The sequence below is a fragment of the Dendropsophus ebraccatus genome, chromosome 9, assembly GCF_027789765.1.
Source record: "Dendropsophus ebraccatus isolate aDenEbr1 chromosome 9, aDenEbr1.pat, whole genome shotgun sequence".
Lineage (NCBI taxonomy): Eukaryota > Metazoa > Chordata > Amphibia > Anura > Hylidae > Dendropsophus > Dendropsophus ebraccatus.
In genome coordinates, this window is record NC_091462.1 from 52,244,620 (window position 1) to 52,269,189 (window position 24,570).

At 42.1% G+C, this 24,570-nt stretch overlaps 1 protein-coding gene across 1 annotated transcript in view; it reads left to right on the top strand.

Annotated features, from left to right (window-relative positions):
• Nucleotides 1-20,778: 20,778 nt before the first annotated feature.
• Nucleotides 20,779-24,570, top strand: part of C9H3orf70 (chromosome 9 C3orf70 homolog) — a 71,233-nt gene continuing 67,441 nt past the window's right edge. The window contains exon 1 of the mRNA XM_069985244.1: nt 20,779-20,974. The gene's annotated coding sequence lies outside the window, so the exon portion shown is untranslated. The remainder of the gene's footprint in view (nt 20,975-24,570) is intronic.

The window sequence follows — 24,570 nt, forward strand, 5'->3', positions numbered from 1 at the left end:
GGCAAATATCATTGCCCTGGTGTCACTTGCCACAGAAGATTTAGGCCATGGCTAGTGATGGACCACAGTTAGGGTGCATTTACACAGAGAGATTTATCTTAAAGGTTTTTGAAGCCAAAGCCATGAACAGACTATAAACAGGGAACAGGTCATAAAGGAAAGATTGATGTTAATCCTCTTTTCAAATCCATTCCTGGCTTTGGCTTAAAAAATCTGTCAGATAAATCTCTGAGTGCATTATAGCTGCCAGTAAACAGTCATTTCTAGTTTCCCCATAGCCCATTATCACAGACTATTATAGGCTGTATCTGATGATCACTGATGGATTTCCATAGACTATTCCTGAATAAGATTAAGATAAGAGTTTTTGTAATGTGCTCTAAGTATGTGAGCATTATGATGTACATTATGAAGCTGAGGCTAAATTACCAGCGTGCGCAGATATTCAGCACTTCAGATTCTCCGCTTTGAATTAACAAAATGACTATTTGCCATAGTCTGCGTTTTTATGTTTTCTAGCAATCAATAGGTTAAATAATTTTTTCCATAATGGGTAAAATTCTGAGATCAATGATGTTAGTAAGCTGAGAGCATCCTGTGGTTATGTGGCTTTCAGATGATCAAAGATAGCAGTAAAGGAGGGAGATCATACCAGACAAAATACACTTAATGTTCTTGTAAGGCCAGGACAAAGTATGAAGCCAGAGAGGGTTTGGATCAATATTTTACATCTCTGCATTATGTGTTTAATATGTTATTGATGGATTAGCTGGGGGCACTGTAATGTTCGTGGATACCATATTAATGCAAAACACTCGCTTCTCTTACCATTAATCTTCTCGGTATTGCTTGGCAATCTTTCTTTAAGTGTATACAGATTTGTCATAAATTATCTTACCATGTATTTGAAGCAAGTACTGACATTATTTATAGCAAACAAAAGAGACCTGCAGCCTTCCATCTCTTACTTATCTCCAAGTTCCTGCATTCTTTGTCAGTCTGTGGCTAGCTAAGGACAAAGGCACTTAAAGATCAAAATTAGTGGTTGCCAATGCTTAAAGGGGACTGATCAGTACAATTGTGCCGATATGGTTCCCTGCAGCACAGTATAGAGCTACTCTGCAGGCTCCTGAGCATACCAGCTGTGGCGGTAGCAGTAACTTTATAAAGGGTAAATGAAGTTTTATTATGCTGCCTGAGGCCAGGAGAGGGGTGGCAACTAGTCATCTGGGCAGGTAGCTGCTCTTGTCTAGTCAAGGCTTTCTGCCTGTCAGCGAGCAGTGTGGCTATGATTGACAGGCAGAGAGGCCACTAACGGGTCTCTCTGCCTGTCAACCCTCCTTGCACTGCTCACTGACAGTCACGGATGCTCCCCGCCCAGATGACTAGTTGCCGCCCCTCTCCCTGCCTCACGTGGCAGAATAAAACTCTAAAGAGTCACTGTAATTACAAATAACTTTTGACATGTCATCAGGCATTTAAAAAATTAACGTTTGCAGATGGTCTCACAACTCAGACCCACTGTGATAAGGACAAATAGCTAGGGAGAGAGTGCGGCAGCTGTGCCATCCACTACCCTGCCACCTGCTAATTTTGACAATGTTGCCTCATAGACAAATGGTCCGTAATTCGATAATTCGCTCAATGGATTGTTTAAAGATTTTGAAGCAACAATTTGGTTTTTATTAGGGATGGTCCGAACCTGCCGAGGTTCGGGTTTGTATGAACCCGAACGCTCGGCAGCAGATTCCCTGCAGCGGGAGGAACGCCTGGAAAAGTGGGATACAGCCTATGGCTATGGCTGTATCCCAGTTCTCCAGGCGGTCCTCCCGCTGGATCCGCCCGCTCCACGGACAGCGGGAATCATTACCGAGGGTTCGGGTTCGTACTCGGTTTGGACCATCCCTAGTTTTTATAATGATCAGCGTTTAGACAAATAAATCATTAGAAAATTCGTTAGAAAAATTGTTATTGCAATCGTTTTTAAGATCGCTTAAGCCCATCCCACACATAGGGTGAATCTTTGAAAGACTGTTTACATGAAGCGATCTGCAAATTTTTAGCGAACGACCAACGATGATTTGAGAACATATTAAAGAATCACAATGAACAATTTCTCGCTCGTCGCTTGATCGTTCGCTGTGTTTACATGAGCCGATTATCACTCAAATGCCATCGTTATAGCGAAAATTCGAGCGATATCGTTCCGTGTAAACGCACCCATTACTTTGTTAGAGTTAACTGATCAGTGGATTGCACTGCCGCACTCTCTCCCCGGCTATATCTCCTGATCTCTGATTCTCTCCCGATCCCTGCAGTGAGACCCGCTGTGATCAATGACTTTGACATGCCTGAAGACATGTCAAAAGATATTTTCAATGACAGGTACTCTAAGTGTGCCTTCACACCTACCGACTCGCAGCGTTAATAACGGTCGGCTAGGTCCTGGCAGATCGCTTAAACCCTTCTGATGCTGGCCGGCCGCCTCCCACTCCGCTCTCTGTATACATACCTCCTCGCTCCACGGGGTCCCGGCGTCCTGCTCTCGCGCCCGGCCAATCAGTGTGTTGCCCTGCCGCAGCCACTGATTGGCCGGGCGGGAGAGCAGGATGCCGGGACCCCGTGGAGTGAGGACAGGTAATGTATCCAGAGCGGAGCGGGAGGCGGCCGGCATCAGAAGGGGTTAAGCGGCCGGCAGATTTACATACACGCAGCGGTCGTTTAGACTGCTGTGTGTATGTAATGACAGTGATCTGCCAGTACCTAGCCGACTCGCAGCGTTATTAACGCTGCGAGTCGGTAGGTGTGAAGGCACCCTTAAAAACTAACACTAAGGATATAGGTAACAGCATCTATACAACCTCTATAAAGATTACAGAGCAGGCCCTGAAGCCTTTCTCATTTATTTGAGTGGGAAAAGTCCTGTCTATTTTGAAAATTCTGGTGAACTTCAAGCCACATAATAGATGGTGTAAACTTTCCACCAAAAAACTAGACAGTCTTTAAATGCAACACATTTATCTAACGGTCTGTTAACTCTGGCACATTTAAAGATTGTCTAGTTTAAGTTTGCACCAATAGAATTTTGGTAAATGTGGGCAAGTGTTACAGATGTGGTCTCACTAGCTCTAAAAAGGGGGATCACAATCTCCCTAATCCTACTGGTTATACCTCTAACTATACTGGTTGCACTGGTGACTGGTCACTAGCCCATGTCTTGGATATGTTGTGTGTTGTTGCACTCAGGGGAATAGCTAGGATTCATGGGGCTCCAAAGCAAAAAACTGTATTTGGCCCTATAAATCCTATATGGATCCCACCCCCCTCCATATACTCACGCAGTCCGATGCAGAACCACAGCATTACTTTATTCTCTAATCTACACGGCGCATTAGTGACGTGCTGGTTGGGGGGCGGGGGCATTGGTGGGTGCTGGTGTGAGCCACTGTCCTGGGGGGGTGTGATGGTTGCTGTCACTGCCGTAGCTTGCTTCATGGATGCAGACCATGCTTCTCCGGTTGGGCCCCTGGGCCCCCCTGCCGCATGGGTCCCATAGCAGTTGCCTCCATGGTAGCTACGCCACTGGTTGCACTTAAAGCACTGACCCCAGCTCCAGTCAACTCCTTGTGAATCTCTCTAAATTCTTGCACAGTCTTTTCTTGACAATCCTTTCAAGGAGGCTGATACTCATGTTGCCTGAGCACCTTTTTCTACCACACTTTTTCTTCCACTAAATGTATCATTAGTATTGGATACAGCACTGTGTGAACAGCCAGCTTCTTTAGCACTGACTTTTTCATGCTCACCCTTCTTGTGGAGAGTGTCAGGGACTGTCTTCTGGACAACAGTCAAGCCAGCAGTCTTTGCCATGAGTGTGTAGCCGACTGAACCAGACTAAAGGACCTTTTAAAGGCTTAGGAAACTCCTGCCTGTTTTGCATTGATTCCCTGGTGCCATGAGTCTACAAATTTGAACTTTTCACGCAATTCTAATATCCCCAGATACAGTTTTTTGTTAACTGTGAGCCATAATCATCAACGATAAAAGAAATAAACAAATAAAATAGTTTACTCTGTGAAATGAATGTCTACAACATAAGAGTTTCACATTTTGAATTGAATTACTCAAATAAATTAACTTTTCAATCATATTCTAATTTACTAGGATTGTATGTACTGCTATATTATTTGTCACACTGCCAAACATTACTTAACAGCATACACAGAGGTATATTGTCAGTGCAAGGGTTAACATTGTTGTGCATTGGTCGAATGGGAGGTTAGTTTACAGTTCCCTGCAAACCTGCAAAAGCAAGTCAGTAAGTCTGCACTATTACCCTACAACCTATTTCAGTTGCCATTTTTGTTAAAAGACAGATTTGGGCAGAATACATGGTGATCGCAGCATTGTGTGGAGTCATAAGGTTTTGCCCAAGACTGCCTTACAGTCCACTCTGTTAACTCAATCACCCAGGGGCGGATTAACTTTATCATAGGTATCATAGGGCTGTTCACCAAGCCTGGGCCCCCACCCTACCCCATTTTAACTATGGCAGCACTAGCATGGTGTTCATAGTACAGGACAGATAACGTCATGAATCCCTGATTTGTGCAAAATTGATGTAAAAAAGCAGTGATTGCAAATTATGGCAGAACTGTAGCCAGGAGACAATACACCACTTAAATTATCTGTTTGGGCAGCCATGGACCCCCCAGGAGATAAAGGCCCTATTATAATCTGCTACTGCAACTTTTGTCTGGATAAAGCGGTGGGATTGCGCCTCAGCTGTAAAATATACATCAAGTCACTAAACTGCAGCTTGTCAATCTGTGGGGATGCTCTATATCAGAGTCTAAGTAAGTGGGAGTGCCTAAAAACAACATCACCTTTAGCAACATTAAGCTGCATACACGGCCACCAACACATACATGTTCTATATTCCAGAAAATCTGCCCACAAAGCAATTGTGATATGTGACCATGTCTTTACTGGCCATTGCAAGTCTCATATGTCACAGCCTGTGCTGTCTGTATTGCTATACAGAGACTGTTTTGTAAAGTTTTACAGTTGTTTCATGGATCCCTAGTGTCAGAAGGCCTTTGCAAAGACTATGCATTGCTAGTGGAATATACGGTTAGCGACACCCTGTCACATGACATATACAAAGCACACCAGTTGCCCTCTGTGGTTATCACCCAGCACTTCGCCCACCAGCCTACTAATAAATATTAATTGGCCTCCATGCAGTAACATATCTGTATCCTGTTCTGAGATCCCACTGAGATCCCAGTCAGACTACTGTCAAATAGAAGAAGAATGTATACTTACATACCTTACTGCCTTACCACCACCACTGTTCTCACAGAAACCTGATCCTGCTACATAGCCCTTTTGTGGCCAGGGTCAGCATGTGAAATTGCTTGCTCAGCCAATTGCAACAATGTCCCACCTCACCCAACTCTCATGTACTGACCCTCACCACAGAGTTGCCGTGCAGTGGAAGCGGAGTAATTCAGAATAGTGGTGGCAGGGGAGTAAGGAGGGTAAGTATATGTTATTTATCTGTTATAGTCTATATATTTTATATTATATTCTATATATTTTCTTTTATATTTTTTTTTACAGAATTCCTCTTTAATGTAGTAACTTCTTTACAGGGCATTTAAGAAAAGGTTTGTAAAATAGACCACCTTTTTGAGAAGAACTGCTATTAGGCAAAGTAAAACTAAAAATCTTACTAAAAATTTTTAACTAAATTAAATTATTTGACAAAAGTGGTGAGGATGTACTGTAGGTATTTCATACCCGTAAGGTTTTGCTTCCTCTTGTGACCACTAGGGGTCACTTTCTCTTTGAAACTAACTTTTTCTTGGTTTAGCATACTGAGTGTTAAATAAGTAAAGTCTTCAAAGTGGGAGTGAGAGGACAAAACTTTATTTGATTTGCTTTACTATAAATTAAAAAAAATCTGACTTTTAATTTATTTAATAGTATGGAATATCTGATCATTCATTTGTGGTCCCATAGTAGCTAGATTATCCCACTTAAGTTCCTTTCCTATTAAATTATTTATGCCCCTTTTTCTATCCATAGATGACACGTGACATTCTTCAAATCTTGCTCGCATTTTAAAGGAGCATGGGAAAATTTAATAAAAATCTGAAAAGTTGTTAAAAATGTAATTATTTGCCCTGATGTTCTTTTTTTAACAACCAGTAATTGAAATTTTTACTTAAAAATTAATCGACATATTCTGCTAAAATTCGCAATATATTTTACTCATAGTACTGTTGAAACTTTTTTTTTTTTGCAGGTTTTTCAGTTTTCATGGAAGCCTAATACAAAAATGAAACTCAATAGTAATACTTGGTTCACAAATCACCTAAATATTATGCTGTTTTAACTGCCCAAAAGATTTGCACTAAAATCAGTATGTATTAAATATGGAGCATATCTAAAATCTCCCTTGCAATTTTTACACTGCCAGTGAATAAGGATGGAGCAGAACAAGGAAGAAAAATGTTACTGTCATCTAGTATACAGCTCTAAGGAATACACCAGAGTTCTATAACTAGGACATATGCCACTAATAACAGGAAACAAAGGGAGCTCAATAAAGTTTGTCATATTGAAAGACTTCTAATATCTACTCCCTTTTGTCATGTTACACAGCTTTCATGGTTATACTCATGACATAAAATCCAATGGCCCATATGGAAATATCATGCCTCATGTACACCATGTGCTGTATGTGTGTTATATGCCGTTACATGTTCATTATAATCAGCATTAAGGTGCTATAAATAAACTCAAGAAGCCAGAGGGTTCATTGAAGTGGTTTTCTGCTATAAGCAGCCACACATCCTCTCATTACTGTGACATAAACCCACTCACAGAGGCTCCCGATGACCCCTTCCAAGTGCATTTCCATGTTGTATTGCCTGGTTTCATCTTCCCCTGGTTCAGTGCTCTGCAGCGTCAGATTCATTGTTAATTATGGGCTAGAAGTGACAGGCTGATTTTCACTGGCATACACAGTAAGTTAGTGTCGCAGGCCACTTTAGTCATGAATTACCCCTCCATTGTATGTCTAGACAAGCTTTCTGCACTGTGTCAAGTTCTTTACTAAGATAATAACATTTTGGGAGTTTTTCATAGTTTTATTATGTTTTATGTTGACATGGAAAACCATCATCCTTTTACACTGTATATGTAAATAAATGTTTAGGGCTCAGTAAAATATGCCACATATTTCTAGGTCTAGGTCTTTCTAGGTAGCTTACATCCTAAGGCTGCCTAAATATATAAATGTTGAAACCTTTCCCCCTCCTGGAGGATAACAATTTGTTCCATATTAACTTTTTAGTCACATCTCCAAGTTCTGAGCCTGCTGCTTTGTGCTAATGACACAGAAAACTGTGTGTGAGCTGTTCTGTCCATCTTCTCTTACTCCCCCCCCCCCCCCATCACGGAGAAGGCACAGAAATTCCCGCTCACCTGATAAGCAGGTGGGGCATGCGGCAAGGTGGGGAGGCATACAAGGCTTTCAAATATGGCAGAAATCTATACCTACTCTGCACGACTGGCACAGAGCCGCTGGCTTTACTAGGAGGCATTCACTTCTTAGAAAATCTGGCTGGGTGGATGAGGGATGATGCTCACATATCAGTGATCTACTCGCCAAGTCTTTGTGCCCTTCGGACAATCATTTCACAATAAATCTAAGAAACAATAAGTCAGGACTTCGAAAACAACTCTGGTCTTTAATCACAAGACTATGTAACATTTCAGCAATAAATCCTCCAGCTAGACCTCTAACTATATTGGATGTATTCCTTGGTTAATGGTGGTAGTCCCTTTTAGTGCCACAACAATGCTGATGTCTTTGCCATCTGCAAAGTTATAAAATAGCATTTTTCCTTGGAAGTACCACAGCTATCTGCGTGTAGCATTTTATTTTAAAGCTGAAGGGCCACACCTATCTACCTGCATCGGCACCTCTGTACCTGGTAGGGACCTGACAGATTCCCTTCGAAGGGAACCCATAGAACACGAGGCACTGTGAATAAAGTGATCCTCTGCATTGTTTTCAGGGACTTTGTGGTTAAATTCATATGCTAGATGGTTTGGCGCACAGGGGTGGGCGATCTGCAGTGATGTCACTCCGGCGCTTATCACTGCAGAGTGCTGGATCTGTATAGTAAGTAGTAAGACCGAACTAAGAAAATAAAAAAGGTGTACTTCCCTGTCCTGATACCTTGCTGCTGTCATTCTGATAGTACCGATCCCTGGTCTTTTGGGCTCTGTCCCTTTCCATTTGCTGTGTGAGGCAGCTCACAGGAGCAGCTAGTAATTGGTTAAGAAAGCCCTTCCTTATGTTCAGAAACCAGGAAGTGGGGAGCAGCGGGACCAGGCACTCTCAGAACAGCAGCAGGGTATCAGAGCAGGTGAGTACACCTTTAGTTTTTTTTTTTCTATTTTTTTTTTTTTTAACCCAGAAAGCCTCCTTTTAAAAGCAAAAAGAAATTGCAAGACAGTTCTTTTAATTCAGAATTCCCTGACAGGGAAAACTAATTAACAGGTGTATACATTTAATATCTGACAACACACATAGTACGGTATATGCTTATACTAGAATCATTAACTATTAGATTCTTGGTAATTTGAGATGACACATCTGGCACATGGTATTCCCCTGTCATGGCACTAAGTTAATTAATCTCATTATATGATAACATACAGGAATACTGTGCTAAACCATACACAAGACTATCAAGTCGAGACTATGGACACAATATTAGTTACACAAATAGTTACTTAGATAATATATAAACTATACACTTTTTGATTTAACATACAAGGTGTAAAACTCCCTTGCATTTTTGCTGTCCCAGCGCATATAAAAGATTGCAAGAGGTCATATTCTGTACATATTGCTTTTTATACTACAGCTCCTATACAAATCTATGGGGGGAATTTATCAATGGCTTAGCACCTATTTTTAGGTAAATAATTGGATATTTCACCCATTTTTGGTCTAAGTTCTATTTATGAACCAGTATTCGACAGGTGAATATTTTTTAGAGGCAACTTTTTTTTTAATCTGCCTGTTTTGAGTATTCACCCAAAAAGTTTGCACAATCCGGGAATAGCGCCCAATTTATCATTTGTGACTTTTTTAAAAAAAAAACAGGTGCCGGCCTACATCTGGTCAGTACCAGGTGAATATGCTTGCACAATTTTTGCGACTTTTTGTGTGACTTTTTACTTAGATACATTCACTATGGCAGTGCTACATTTTAATGAATCACTCACAAGATATTGGATCAAAATACACAGCAATCCTCATTAGAAGAGTCACACAAATTAGACTCTTTAGTAAATGTCCCCCTATGTGTCTCCAGGGTAGAAAAAAACCTAATAAGCAACATCTGCAAAGAGTTTGTATGTTCTCTCCGTGTTTGCGTGGGTTTCCTCCCACACCCAAAACATACAGATAGGTGGATTTAGATTGTGAGCCCTATTGGGGACAGGGAGAATAATAGGCGAAACTATGTAAAAGTGCTGCGGAAGCATTATTATAAGCCATAGCCAGACTGGGGCAAAAAAGTAGCCCTGGCAGACAACCATTACCATTCTACATACAATAGATACACCTACCCCTACTATTATCTGAAAACTAAGGCCAAACCATTTAAAAAGAAAGAGCACCATTCAGTGCCCATTCAGATGGGATTTGTTGTCAGGGTAAGTCAATCAATCAGATCAGCGGTGCTAATCTATGGCACGCCTGGTGATAAGCTAATTTTTCAAAATGTTAAAGGCCTAAATAAGGTTCAGGAGGGAAAGTGTTTTTAATAAGAAACTGAACACAAGAACAAAAGGACATAATCTGAGAGTAGTTAGGGAAAAGGTCAGAAGCAAGAAAATATTACTTTACTGAAAGAGTAGTAGATACTTGAAACAAACTTCCAGCAGATCTGCTTGGTAAATCTTCAGTAAGTAAATGTAAACCTGTCTGGGATAAACATATATCTAATCTAAGATAATAATACAGAAAATAATGTAAGGGTGGGCTAGAAAGACCAGGTGGGCTTTTTTCTGCCAACAATCTGCTATGTTTCTAATTTATTTTAACCGCTTTATGATCCAAAATCAAATGATGGTCTTTAGTTTTAATTTGCATTTCTCCACTTCCACTTATGTAGCAGCCTTTTCTGAAAACGACATCAAGCGGTTTATAGCTGACCAGCCTTATTCTCCATCACATCAAGCTCTGCGGCTGCATGAATTTCTGTAATAGATATTGATCAGCAAGGCTCAAAACCTCGCTTGGGCATCTGGGGAAGGGAACAAAGAATCTTAAAACACTAATTTAAGCAATGTTTGCAGCGGCAGGAAAATGGTTTCACTGTTGGGTGCTTTTAGCAGGCTAGTTGCCCTGCTGCTATTCTGTCTGGATAGTTGCTATTCCTATTTACAGCTGTACAGTACAGTACAATTCAAGATTACAGATCACACACTGGCACTTCTGAACAAATAACGTATTACTCTGGCAAAATATGGCAAAATATAATGCCTTTGTTACCATGTTACCAAAAGTGTGCTCTCCATTTTTCTTTCTGTAGAAATTATTTGTGAAAATGATTATTATTATTATTATTATTATTATTATTTATTTATATTAACAAAATATAACTTATTATGCAGAATAAAATGGTACAAGGTAAAGCTTTTCATGGTATACTCAGTGTCTGGTGCTCCCTTTGTGTAAAAAAAAAAAAAAGAAAAAAAAGCAAAGTTTAGGCCTCCTACTGCACCCCAATTTACCATGATTTATGCCTGTTAGTAGGTGTAAATCATGCTGAAAGTCTACGATTGCTCTGAAGCAGGCATAGACTTCTGCGCCTGTCTTAGTCTGGCCGAATTTACCAAGAGTCTTAGTAAATCCAGCGCAGCGCATAGGGGCAGTGAATTTTGCATCCTGGTTTGATAAATGTCCCCCATGTGTTAAATGGATATCAACAGAATGGCGGTGGTTGAGGACAGCAGAAGGTGAGTACACATTATTTTCTTCTGCCCTAGGTTGAGCATAATTACAGAAAAAATAGTGCATAGAATACCCCTATAAATGATGAATCTAATGGCAGTAGATGATGGTCTCAACACAGATAGGTGAAAAGCAAGTGTAATATACTGACCTATGCGGATACCCACAGCATTGTCCTCCTATGTGACAATGACAGCTAGGGGAGTTGGTGTCACAAGGTAGACACGTATACCCGCCATAATGTTGGATGGTCAGCGATCCTGGAGGCTGCATCAATCAGAGCTCTGGTTTGCTGTCTAAACTTAGTACTTGGTGAGTGGTGACACATTTTAAACAACCTAGGGTTAGTGCATGGGATTCTAGTAATCTTTTTCAACTGTCTTTTGGGATATGCTGCTCTACTGGCCTCTGTCTGTTTATCTGGTAAACCCTTTGCTTCCTGATGTTGACTGTATGTGTTCTTCTAGCTTCTGACCATTTGACTATGAACTGGTTTAACCCCCTTCCTGCATATTGTGTCTATACTGTTCTTCTGTGCTCCTGCTCCCACTCTAGCCCTTTTAAAGTAATACACTAGTCTATTACACTATTACTGAGATTGCACATTGGTTGGCTCCCATTAAATGTAGTGCTCACAGATGTGAGCTCTAATGTTTACTTCAAGGTGCTGGTCCTTGTCAGTTCGGGCACTTATAAGCCACAAAGCCTCTAGGCTTGATCTGAAGGCCTGAAAAGTCCTTGACATACTACAAACTCACTGTACATGGGCTGCATTATTTTTATCCCTTTTTCTTTTGTATAAATCCCTCATATTGAACTAGGAAAGACACTTTGGAGTGTAGAGACCTCTTTTCACAGGAGAAGTTGTACCAAGTGGTTCAAAGCTTGTGTTCATGCTTGTCTTCTCTACAACAGAGGGTGCAAAGACTGTTGTCTTGTGGAGAGGCCAGAAAGGTCATTCTCCGTTTAGAAAGCTAGGTAAAAATTTCTCTTCAAATTCATGGAGAGGAAAGGCCAAATGGAGACTAAACTTGTTTTCCTTCCTCTTGGTAAAGATCAGTCAATGGTGCCCAACATAACACAAGTACAAAAAAAAACACCAATAAAGCAGGTGTCTGACAACCAAGATTTTAATCCCATAGAACCATACAGTGGGACACTACAAAAGGAACCCTACTATTACCCATGCTTGTTAAGGAGTAACAGACAGGTGTCTAAATACTTATGACCATATAGTGGCTGAGTAACTGGTACCATGCTCAGTGTGCGTTAAATCTTTGTCTCTTAATGTGGCTGAACTACCTCCAGCAATGTCTTTCTTTTTACAACATTGTATGAGATATCTGACATAAGACTGAATAGGATGTGATGGAAAGAAACTGCCTGAAAAACCAATACCTGCTAAAGATGAGCAGCCGTGAGAGGAGCTGACTCGAAGTCCGTGGTAAATGGGGCGTTTAATCAAATTAAGACGGAGGCATGAAGGTGGATTCGGAGAAAAAAGGAATGATCATCTAGAATGGAAAAAAAAAAGATTCACATACCTCAGTAGTAACAAACTCTCCTACAGGTAAAACCATAAAAGTGTATACAGTATAGTCAAGTAAAGGCAACAGTAATGTTAACGTGTAAATGTGCAGTATTTATGTGTGTACAGATACAGCACATATACTTGTGAATATAGCTATTGATTTATTGGCTTTTTTCCACTTTCAACACCCTCTATCCGTCCAAACAAATCTAGCATTCTCCAGTAAATGTACGCTGTGATAATATGATACTTAGTTCTGTCTGTTTCTGGATGATTACTAGTGTGGCCAACCATACAGCTCCTATAGCAGTGGTCACCCAGCATGTTACTACATCAAATGACCAGTATGGGCTGATACAGTATATCATTATGTGATTAAGCAGGTTTACCTTCTCAGAGATCACCACTAGAGATGATCGAACAGCTGGAATTTTCAGGTTCGTTCAAACTCGAACCATCGGCTTTTCATTCCTGCAGTCTTCCCGTTCCATGGGGAAGGTGGAGACAGCCCGAGTACCGCATGAAAAACAGGGATACAGCCTAGGTAACAGGCTGTATCCCTGTTTTCCACGTGGTACTCGGGCTGTCTTCACCTTCCCCACGGAACGGGAAGGCAGCGGGAATCAAAACCCGAAGGTTCGAGTTCGAACGAACCTGAAAATTCCCGCTGTTCTATCATCTCTAATTACCACATTGAGATTTTCTTAGTCAAATGCTTTTCCAGCAGTAGGAGAGCACCACTGCAGAATTCTGCCAATTTTAATCAGTGTGAACTGGCATTAATACTGTAAAAGGTAATGCTACTGTAATAAAAAAGAAAGGCACATGTTGGCTCCATAGAATCCTATGTTAACGTATACCATTGAGGCCAAAATAAGCATGTACAGGAACTGATGGAAATCGTCTGGACAAACAAAAAAAGTGAATTTTTAGAGTAAAACAAATCTGTAATGTAGTTATATATTGTAGATAAGATTGCTGGGCTGACTGAATAAACATTGATAAATGTGGGTCCTATAATCTCTCGGTCAACCCTTCTGCAGCTAATCCCTGCAAGCCTACAAGGACATCTCCAATTCCAATTACTGTAACGATGAACCATATATTAGGCCTTCTCACTCTGTTTTACTGGGGCTCTCATCAACCAAAACACTAGTTATAATCCATACCAACATATTGTATAATGTCCTTAGTTTATTTTATATCTGTATTCTGTAGAACAATAAAAAGCTAGTGCTAATGCTAAATGAGAAGCTGGTGCACCCATAGAAAGGCCAATGCAGCATATGATCTCTTTTGTTAAAATTGTGTTCCCAGATGTGACTAACCAACAGGTAGGGGGCGCCCCACAGTGTGACTAACCCTGCTGTATACAGCATGTGGAGGTTTTATGCTCTTTTCACACCAGGTTTTGATTTGTTCTGAAAAAATGATGAAGGGGATTTACTAACCGTCTCTTTTGAAACAAGGCTCTTATGGCCCTGAAGAGCGCTGTAAGTGCTACTTATGTGTGACTAATATACCAAATCCTACGTGGGTTCATAAATAAAAAGTTTCATATGTGTAAATGTGTGCTTTTAGTTATAAGATTGTGACAGGTTACTTGGCACTTACAATCTCATTCAGGGCATCAGATGGCAGACAAGCATCAGGAGTCTGCAGCAAGCTTTTGGTGCAGTTCTTATGAATAATTTAACTATTAAAGGGATTGTCGCAAAAAAAAAAAAATTAAGAAATCATCAGGGTGTGATTGCAAGCAGTTTTACAGTATACTTTATTTACTTTACGTTTTTAATGTTTAAATCAACATACGGCCACTAGGTGTCTCCCTTCCTGTTAGACTGTGCTCCATGCTCCCTCCCTGCTGATATTTGGTCTTTTCTCTATTCAAAAAAAAGACCAAGCACAGGAAGTCCCATTCCTTTGCACAAGTCCCTTGTTCTGCTTCACTAACACAGGCTGCTTTCCAACTCTGATGTCTACAATTAAGATGCCCTCACACATGACGCTTTTTCTGGTGTTTTTGCTGAGTTTTTGCCTTTATGTGTAAAGGTCTCTTTGAAACAATGGGCGTTTTTTGGGTCAGCGTTTTTCCTCAAATATAGACTTCAATGCTAAAGTGCGTATTCGGGTCAAAATTTCAACCCAAATGCACCCACTCCAGAAAGGAAGGGGTTAACTTACCCTCCGTTCTTATCTTGGTCTTCTATTGTTTGGCGGCTGAGCAGGGAGCATCGTCAGCTCAGACAGTCAGTGGCTGAAGCAGTGTACCTGCTCAGCCGCTGATCAGAAGAAGACTAAGAGAAGACTAGCAGAGAACGCCCCCCTGCCCCCTCCCCATTTAACCCCCTGTGGACCAGACTGTCATCCCCTGGCCCACCTTCTGGCCCACAGGGGGTTAAGGTAATCCCCAGGGTGCCAGAAAGTGGCGTTTTTTTGCTTGAAAAGCGCCACTAAAAACTGTTATATACATAGGCTATGGCATGTATAGTGGCATGTATAGTGGAGCAGAAGACTTCCATCAAAGTCTATGGGAGAAAAATGCCAAAACACTAAATTTTCCAGCCTGCTGCATTTTGCAAAAATTGCCACAGAGCTGCAAAAACACCAGAGAGGAAAATCACAAACTTCCAGCTAACATCTGGCAGCAGGCTTTTTTGCAAAAAAAAAACCCACCATGGCATTTTTATTGGCAATATTACTAAAAAAAAAGGGGAAGTGTGAAGGCAGCCTAATAGTATTATGCAAGTTATATTACAAAGTTATTTAACTTTATAGAAGTAATGTAAAAAAATCACTGGAATACCCCTTTAAAGGAGATGGCCACTTTATAGTAAAATTTGTGTGCAGTATAAGTAAGTGACAGCAGCTACCTGTGTACCTCAAAGTCAGGCTCCCCTCCTCCAGGCTGTGCCATCCTGCTCTGTGATGAAATTATATAATTAAAAACCTCCAACACCTCGAAGCACGGATCAAGGGGCGCAGGTCCAGAAAGAAAAGATGAACGTAACGTATAAAATAAATTTAATGAGACTCAACGCGTCTCGGAACCGAACCGGTTCCTTTCTCAAGAGTCAGATGACTCTTGAGAAAGGAACCGGTGTGGTTCCGAAACGCGTTGAGTATCATTAAATTTATTTTATAATTATATCATTCCCTTGGGATAGCGGGAGTGGCTGCGGTCTTTTACACAAGCCTTGATGAGTGTTGTGCCTCTATCTATAGCACAACCCCACCAGGTGAGGGTCTCCGTACTCGCTGTTTCCTCCCTGTCTTTTATACCTTTGATCCGCGCTATGGAGCGCTGTCCCCTTGTATTTTATTTGCTCTGTGATGAGGCTGTCCATAAAATGGCCGACATGGAGGAGCATGTGACCATTTCCCGCCCCCAGTGTAGGCATATACAGACTCAGTGGTGGACACTGGGGGGCAGGGCATTGTCACATGCTCCTCCATGTCGGCCATTTTATGGATAGCCTCATCACAGAGCAGGGCAGCCCAGCCTGGAGGAGGGAAGTCTAACTTTAGCTCTATGAGGTACACAGGAAGCATCTGTCAGTATATACAGTGAGCACACTTAGTAATACTGTACACTGAGCAATTTTACTATAAAGTGGCCAACCCCTTTAACAACTTAATAAATAAAATGGGTATCTGACACTACTATCTGTGTAACATATTGACAGTGTGCACCATTCCATATAATTGACAGTTTTGTTTTGTATTTGTACTATTCTGTGAGTGTGCTCATTTTCAAACTAATGTGCCCCCAAAAATATAACGTTGACATTTACACAAACAAAAATCCATAAATGTAGCTTACAAATGTAAGAATACATTGATAGCATGAGTTTTTACAATAGTGGAACATTATATAGGTTGGGGCTTCAAGGTGGCTTAACATACTGCTATTATCCCACTTTGCATCCACAGTAGATGTATACATTAATCTATAACAACACATACACATTTTATTTCATGTGTGGCAGTAACGCATGACCTAATGTGGTCTCGAAGCACAATGATTATTGCCATGAAGCCACAGGCCTGGAACAGCCGTGCAGTACGCGTTTTCCCTGCAGCTGCCAATGAAGGAATGCATTTCCCTAACCTATTAGCCTGTAGAAGCGCCTTCACACTAACCTGGAAGCACACTTTAGCTTTTTCTCATTAATTAAATAAAATAGATGTGATCCCTCCGCGTTGGAGAAATAATATTATTATTGCCCTTTAAACAGTAAGGAAGGTTTATCAAAGAAAAGAGCCGCATTTCAGGGACGCTTCATATTGAAATTCATGCATTCCAATAAACAGAATGCGCTTCATGGTTTTAGATGGGCTGAATATAAATAAGACTTTAAAGACAAGACAGAATATTCACTGAATAATAACCTTGAAAAAATTTCCTTGTCTCTTACGAGGGATTCTTCAAATCAGAGCTCCCACAAATGACACCACTTAATGCAGCACATTATATAGGAAGCAGATGCTATTTCCTGGCTCTTACAAATTTTAGAGAATGTCATCACAATCCAGAGGGCTTAATAGGAGTGGGACTTGGTGTCTTCACTCACTTAGCAGGAGCATTTCTAGGTTATAGCAAAGCTTAAAGGGGTATTCCTTCTCATCTCAGTATGTTATCCCGTGTCCACAGGATGGGTATCGGTCTGACCTGTAGAAGAGAGGAACATTACACAAACAGAGTGCTCATTGTCTATGGGGCTTCTAAATATTGCAGAGCACCAAGATTTCCAATGTTTGGAAGCCCCATAGACAATGGAGGACTTATCATATATGCATGGTGCACTTTGTTCATTTCAGAGGAAATTTCACATCCTTTTCTGCAGTAAGACCCCCACCGATCAGCGTGTTATTCTTTATCATCTGGAGATTGGATAACATGCTAAGTTGGAAATACCCCTTGAATATTACCCTTTAGGCAATGGCTAAAAATTTACCCAATGTATACCACTGATAGAAGGCCGCAATGTATCACTGGTAACAATCTATACAGCTGTAGTGACTGGCAAGAGTCTGTACATACAGGATCAGGAACTACTGCTTATACTATATATCCCTGTACTCCATGCTGCTATAGCCCTGAGTGTAATGCATACAGTACAGTGGGCTTTACCACCCAGCTGGGCAGGACATCTGTGTATGGACAATGGCACAGTGGTAAATGCTGACAGCCATATGACACACACTTGTCTGCAGCATGAACGCTCAGAGGAAAGCTCAGGAGGAGAACACAAAGGGGACCCCTGCATCTGTGCTTTGGGAACCTCCATTGATAGTGTCCATAAATAGACAGAGAGGTTACTGAAGCTTCCTGAAGTATCTGTTAAATGCTTTACATGGTTAAAAAATATGACCAAGGATGATACGCCAAAAAGAAAAAGGGGGCAGAAAATGTTCAAAATAAATGGGGGAAATGGATTCAGAACTTGGGTTAGATATGCTGTCTTGGATTTTTTCTTTTTCTTCTCTCTCTCCCTCTGGGGTGGGTGTGGGATTTATTACAAAATGATGGGTGTAAAACAGATTTATAACAGAGTATACTGCATAGTGTTATATACAACTGTGACAAATAAAGGGTACAAAAAGAACGGTATGAATAAGTACCCTTAAAGTAGTATGACCAAAGGTTTTTTTACCAATTGTTTTATTTGGCTCCAAGCTGGGATATGATGGAGTAACTGGTGGAAGAATAATCCAAAATATGTGCTTAGTTAGAGATGAGCCTGATAAATTATGGATATCAATAGATTGTTATGAGTTATGGATGCCCCAAAAAAACTTGAATTGTTATATAAACAACCCAGATGTAATTTTACATGTCACCAAATGCTTTATATGCTCTGCTATTGTAAAAAAATATATTGTTTCTAATGTCTGAAAAGAAATAAGGAATTAAAAAAAAAGAGTTTTCCTGAAATATAAGCTAAACAGATGGGGCAAAACAGGATGTGAACAGAGCCTAGGGGCTCACTTAGAAAGTTGTATACGCATAGTGTATTTTTTCTCCTATATTCTGTATATTCATGATTCTCAGCTTATTCACATGAAACAAGAATCTTACAAATACCAAGCTCAGAGAATGGAGAGTGAATCATTTACATAGAAGACACCAACTGTACAAGAGGTCATCTTTTTGTATAATAAGCATAGGTAAAGTAAGAAAATAAATGGGTACTCACACTGATACCATAATACATTGTTAGGTCAGGTTCATAGAGGTGTCAGAGGTTCCACTAAAAGCAGGATTCTGCTGAGAATTAGGGTCAATGGGGTGTGCTAGGTGTCAATGGTGTCTGGAATACAGTGGATTTGGCACCTCCACTTTTTATTGTTCTACTCATGTCATGGAAACAGTGGAAAAACATATTGGCACTGTGTGTACCTAGTGTTACGCAATTCATCATTGTACACAGTTTACATATATCTGATTCTGAGAATTGAAACGTTGTATTTTGCCCCATAAAGCACCATTCATTTGACGTTAGTGTGCTGCGGATTGTTGCTGGGATCCTTTTTCAAAGTACTTTCTCTGCAAAGCACCTACTTCTTGTTGTTTGGATGTGCGGCTGTTTTCCTCTCTCTCTCTATATATATATAATTTGTGTGTAAAAAATATATTTCGTTACTTTTTTTTTTAAGGAAAAAAACTACATTTTGCAGTTCTCATACATGCTGACATCTAGTGGCCAAACAGGGGGCACTGCAGATCAAATCTCACTCTACATCTTCCAATGGAACATTACTACAGTACATCAACTTTACTAGTTCAGGTCCTGTTTGCAGTTAAGCTCCTTTCACTTCAGAGGAACTGAGTAACAAAATCTGCCCTCAACCTGGAGACAAGAGTGGTGCTGTCTCTGGAAGAAAGTGGCCATGTTTCTGTAGCGCTGGATAACCCGTTTAAATGATAGGATGGTAGATCTGTTGTACTGACTCTTGTCTATTCTCAAGCCATGGCTGGGAAATCTAAATACTAAACGTTTAATGCAAAGTCAAGTACATTTATGAATACAATGCGCATATGTGTATACAAGTGTCCACATTTGTGTGTGCTGTATACATATGTGTATGTGTTCTGTATACAGATGCTTATTTCTGTGTGGAGTTTATTTGTATGTACTGTATATAAGATGTGTATATCTGTGTGCACTGTATACAAAAGCAAATGTGTGTTGTATACAGTTGCGTATCGTTCTGTGCTGTATACAGATATGTGTGTGTGTGTGATATATTTAGAAGTGTATATTTGTGTACACATTGTATACAGGTGTGTATTGTATGCAGATTTGTATTTCTGTGCGTGCTCTATAGAGATGTGTATGTGTATATAGATGTGTAGGTATATACATAGATATTTGTGTGTACTGAATATAAATATGGATTAGTGTTTACTGTATATTTGTATACAGTATATCTGTATGTATTCTTGTGTGTGTACAGTATATATGTATCCCTGTGTGTACAGTATATATGTATCCCTGTGTGGGTGTACAGTGTTCATGTGATATTTGTGTGTGTACAGTATGTATGTGTGAATTCCTGTGTGTATGGTACATATGTGTGTATTTGTACTGTATATATGTGTGTATTCTGTATGTATGTATGTATGTATGTATGTGTGTGTGTGTTCTCAATGTGTATAATGTGTGTATTCCTATAAATGTATTGTATTTATGTGTGTATTTGCACTGTATATATGTGTGTATTCTGTATGTATGTGTGTTTTCAATGTGTATAATGTTTGTGTATTCCGCTGAATGTATTGTATATATGTGTGTATTTGTACTGTATATATGTGTATCTGTGTAATATACGTATATATGTGTGTGTAATATATACATATATGTGTGTGTATGTATGTGTAATATATATATATATATATATATATATATATATATATATATATATATATATATATATACTGTGTGTGTGTGTGTGTGTGTGTGTGTGTGTGTGTGTAATGCACACACACACACACACACACACACACGCGTATATGTATGTGTATTCCTATGTGACAGCCGCCCGTGCTTTGTCCCTGTCACTCTCCCCGGCTGTCTCCTGTCACTTTGTCCATGGAGGGGCATGCTGCGCCTGCGCAGTGGCGCCTCCCTCCGCACACTGAGCCGAGTACAGGGAGAGGAGCGGCCGGAACTTCATTGGTGAGTGGCCGGCGAGGAGTGAGCGCTCACACATAGCGGTGCTGGGGCTGCTCCGCTCCGGCTGCCGGGGATGTACAGCTGAGCCGCCGCTGTCACCGCTCAGCAACCGGAGGAGATCGGAAGTTCAGCGCTCCCCGGGGGATAAGAGGAGATCTCCGGGGATGGATCCCCTGCCTTACCCGGCGCCCCCAAACCCGTCCGGGTGACCCGGTGAGAGTTCACTTACTTTGTGTGTGAGCAGCAGGACGAGCCCCTGTGTGCTGTGATGTGGAGCAGTCCTCATAGCATTACATGCTGGCTGCTCAGGGAACTTTTACTGGCAATTTGGAAGTGAAGCCGGAGTGGATGATTAAGGGTTAATGCTCGGCTCGGTGTGTGCGGAGAGCGGTCCCCGGGATCCGCTCTTGACCCCATTGTCTTTCCTAGGTCTGTGATGTGCCCAGCTGGTGGCCGGATTCCTGGGCTGTGGTGCCATCTCTGCCCCCATCACTGCTTATAGACTGCTGACTGCCTCCCCTTACATCTGCTCACAGACAACCTCTTGTCCTAGTTGGGAGTGACCCCATTCAGGGTGTTAGCAGCAGATGACTTTAGTTGTGGAATTGTTTTTCTTTATGGAGAAAAAAAATAAAAAAATCATTGTACAATTGATCTGAGACTGGTGGCTGGTGGTGGAGTCTACACCCGGCTGTGGATGGGGACATCATTGTATATCGGACACATCTAGGGCTGGTGTCTTGTGGGGGTGTCTGCACCCGGCTGTGGATGGAGACATCATTGTATATCGGACACATCTGGGGCTTGTGTCTTGTGGTGGAGTCTACACCCGGCTGTGGATGTGGACATCATTGTATATCGGACACATCTAGGGCCGGTGTCTTGTGGTGGTGTCTACACCCGGCTGTGGATGGGGACATCATTGTATATCGGACACATCTGGGCTGGTGTCTTGTGGGGGTGTCTGCACCCGGCTGTGGATGGAGACATCATTGTATATCGGACACATCTGGGGCTTGTGTCTTGTGGTGGAGTCTACACCCGGCTGTGGATGTGGACATCATTGTATATCGGACACATCTAGGGCCGGTGTCTTGTGGTGGTGTCTACACCCGGCTGTGGATGGGGACATCATTGTATATCGGACACATCTGGGCTGGTGGCTTGTGGGGGTGTCTGCACCCGGCTGTGGATGGGGACATCATTGTATATCGGACACATCTAGGGCTGGTGTCTTGTGGGGGTGTCTGCACCCGGCTGTGGATGGAGACATCATTGTATATCGGACACATCTGGGGCTTGTGTCTTGTGGTGGAGTCTACACCCGGCTGTGGATGTGGACATCATTGTATATCGGACACATCTAGGGCCGGTGTCTTGTGGTGGTGTCTACACCCGGCTGTGGATGGGGACATCATTGTATATCGGACACATCTGGGCTGGTGGCTTGTGGGGGTGTCTGCACCCGGCTGTGGATGGGGACATCATTGTATATCGGACACATCTGGGCTGGTGGCTTGTGGGGGTGTCTGCACCCGGCTGTGGATGGGGACATCATTGTATATCAGACACATCTAGGGCCGGTGTCTTGTGGTGGTGTCTACACCCAGCTGTGGATGGAGACATCATTGTATATCAGACACATCTGGGGCTGGTGTCCTGTGGTGGAGTCTACACCCGGCTATGGATGGGGACATCATTGTACATCGGAGCTATCTGAGACTGGTGGCTGGTGGTGGAGTCTACACCCAGCTGTGCATGGGGACATCATTGTATATCGGACACATCTGGGGCTGGTGTCTTGTGGTGGAGTCTACACCCGGCTATGGATGGAGACATCATTGTATATCGGACACATCTAGGGCCGGTGTCTTGTGGTGGTGTCTACACCCGGCTGTGGATGGGGACATCATTGTACATCGGAGCTATCTGAGACTGGTGGCCTGTGGTGGTGTCTACACCCAGCTGTGGATGAAGACATCATTGCATATCGGACACATCTAGGGCTGGTGTCTTGTGGTGGTGTCTACACTCGGCTGTGGATGGGGACATCATTGTATATCTGACACATCTGGGCTGGTGGTGGAGTCTACACCCGGCTGTGGATGGAGACATCATTGTATATCGGACACATCTGGGCCGGTGTCTTGTGGTGGTGTCTACACCCGGCTGTGGATGGAGACATCATTGTATATCGGACACATCTGGGGCTGGTGTCTTGTGGTGGTGTCTACACCCGGCTGTGGATGGGGACATCATTGTACATCGGAGCTATCTGAGACTGGTGGCTTGTGGTGGTGTCTACACCCAGCTGTGGATGGGGACATCATTGTATATCGGACACATCTAGGGCTGGTGGTGGTGTCTGCACCCAGCTGTGGATGGAGAAATCATTGTATATTGGACATATCTGGGGCTGGTGGCTTGTGGTGGTGTCTGCACCCGGCTGTGGATGGGGACATCATTGTATATCGGACATATCTGGGGCTGGTGGCTTGTGGGGGTGTCTACACTGGCAGTGGATGGGGTGATTATTGTACATCGGACACATCTAGGGCTGGTGGCTTGTGGTGGTGTTTCCACCCGGCTGTGGATGGGGAAATCATTGTACATGAGACATATCTAGGGCTAGTGCCTTGCGGTTGTGTCTACACCCAGTTGTGGATGGGGAAATTATTGTATATTGGATATTATCTGGGGCTGGTGACTTTTGGTGGTTTCTACACCCGGTTGTAGATGGGGAAAGATTGAATATCAGACACATCTAGGGCTGGTGGCTTTTGGTGGTGTCTACACCCAGCTGTGGATGGGGATATCATTCTATATAGGACACATCTAGGGCTGGTGGTGGTGTCTACACCCCACTGTGGATGGGGATATCTGGGGCTGGAGGATTTTCGTTGTATCTACACTTGGCTGTAAATGTGGTTATCTTTGTACCTCAGACAGACGTGGGACAGGTTGGGTTTTGGTGTTATCTACACCCGCCTGTAGACAGGAACATTGTTGTATCTTAGACAGTTCTGGGGGTTGATGGGATTTGGTTTTACACATCACTGCATCTTGGAGGAAATTTGGGACTGGTCTGTTTTGGTGGTGGTAACACTTGACTGTACATGTGGACATTATTGGATCTTGGACAGATGTGGGGCTGGTGGATTTTGGTGGTGTCAACATCCGGCCCTAGGTGTGGACAACCTTGTATTTCAGATTTTAGGCCGAGGATTTTGGTGATGTAAGTTCCTGACTGTAAATGGGGACATCAATTTCTCTTGAAGAAAATCTGAAGTTGATGGGTTTGGGTGGTGTCTACTCCTGGCTGTATATGTATCATTTTATCCCATACAGATGTGCATCTGCTGGGTTTTGGTGGTATCTACATCTGACTGTAGATGTTGGAATTATTGTATCTTGGAGGAGATCTGGGGTTGATGGTGTCTACTCCTGGCTCTAGATGTGAACATCATTGTATGTCAGACAGGTCTAGGGTTGATGGGTTTTGGTGTTGTATACTCCTGGCTCTAGATGGGGACATCATTGTATCTCAGACAGGTCTAGGGTTGATGGGTTTTGGTGTTGTATACTCCTGGCTCTAGATGTGCACATCACTATATCTCGGACAGGTCTGTGATTGATGGGTTTTGGTATTGTATACTCCTGGCTCTAGATGTACACATCACTATATCTCGGACAGGTCTGGGATTGATGGGATTTGGTGTTGTATACTCCTGGCTCTAGATGGGGACATCATTGTATCTTGGACAGGTCTAGGGTTGATGGGTTTTGGTGTTGTATACTCCTGGCTCTAG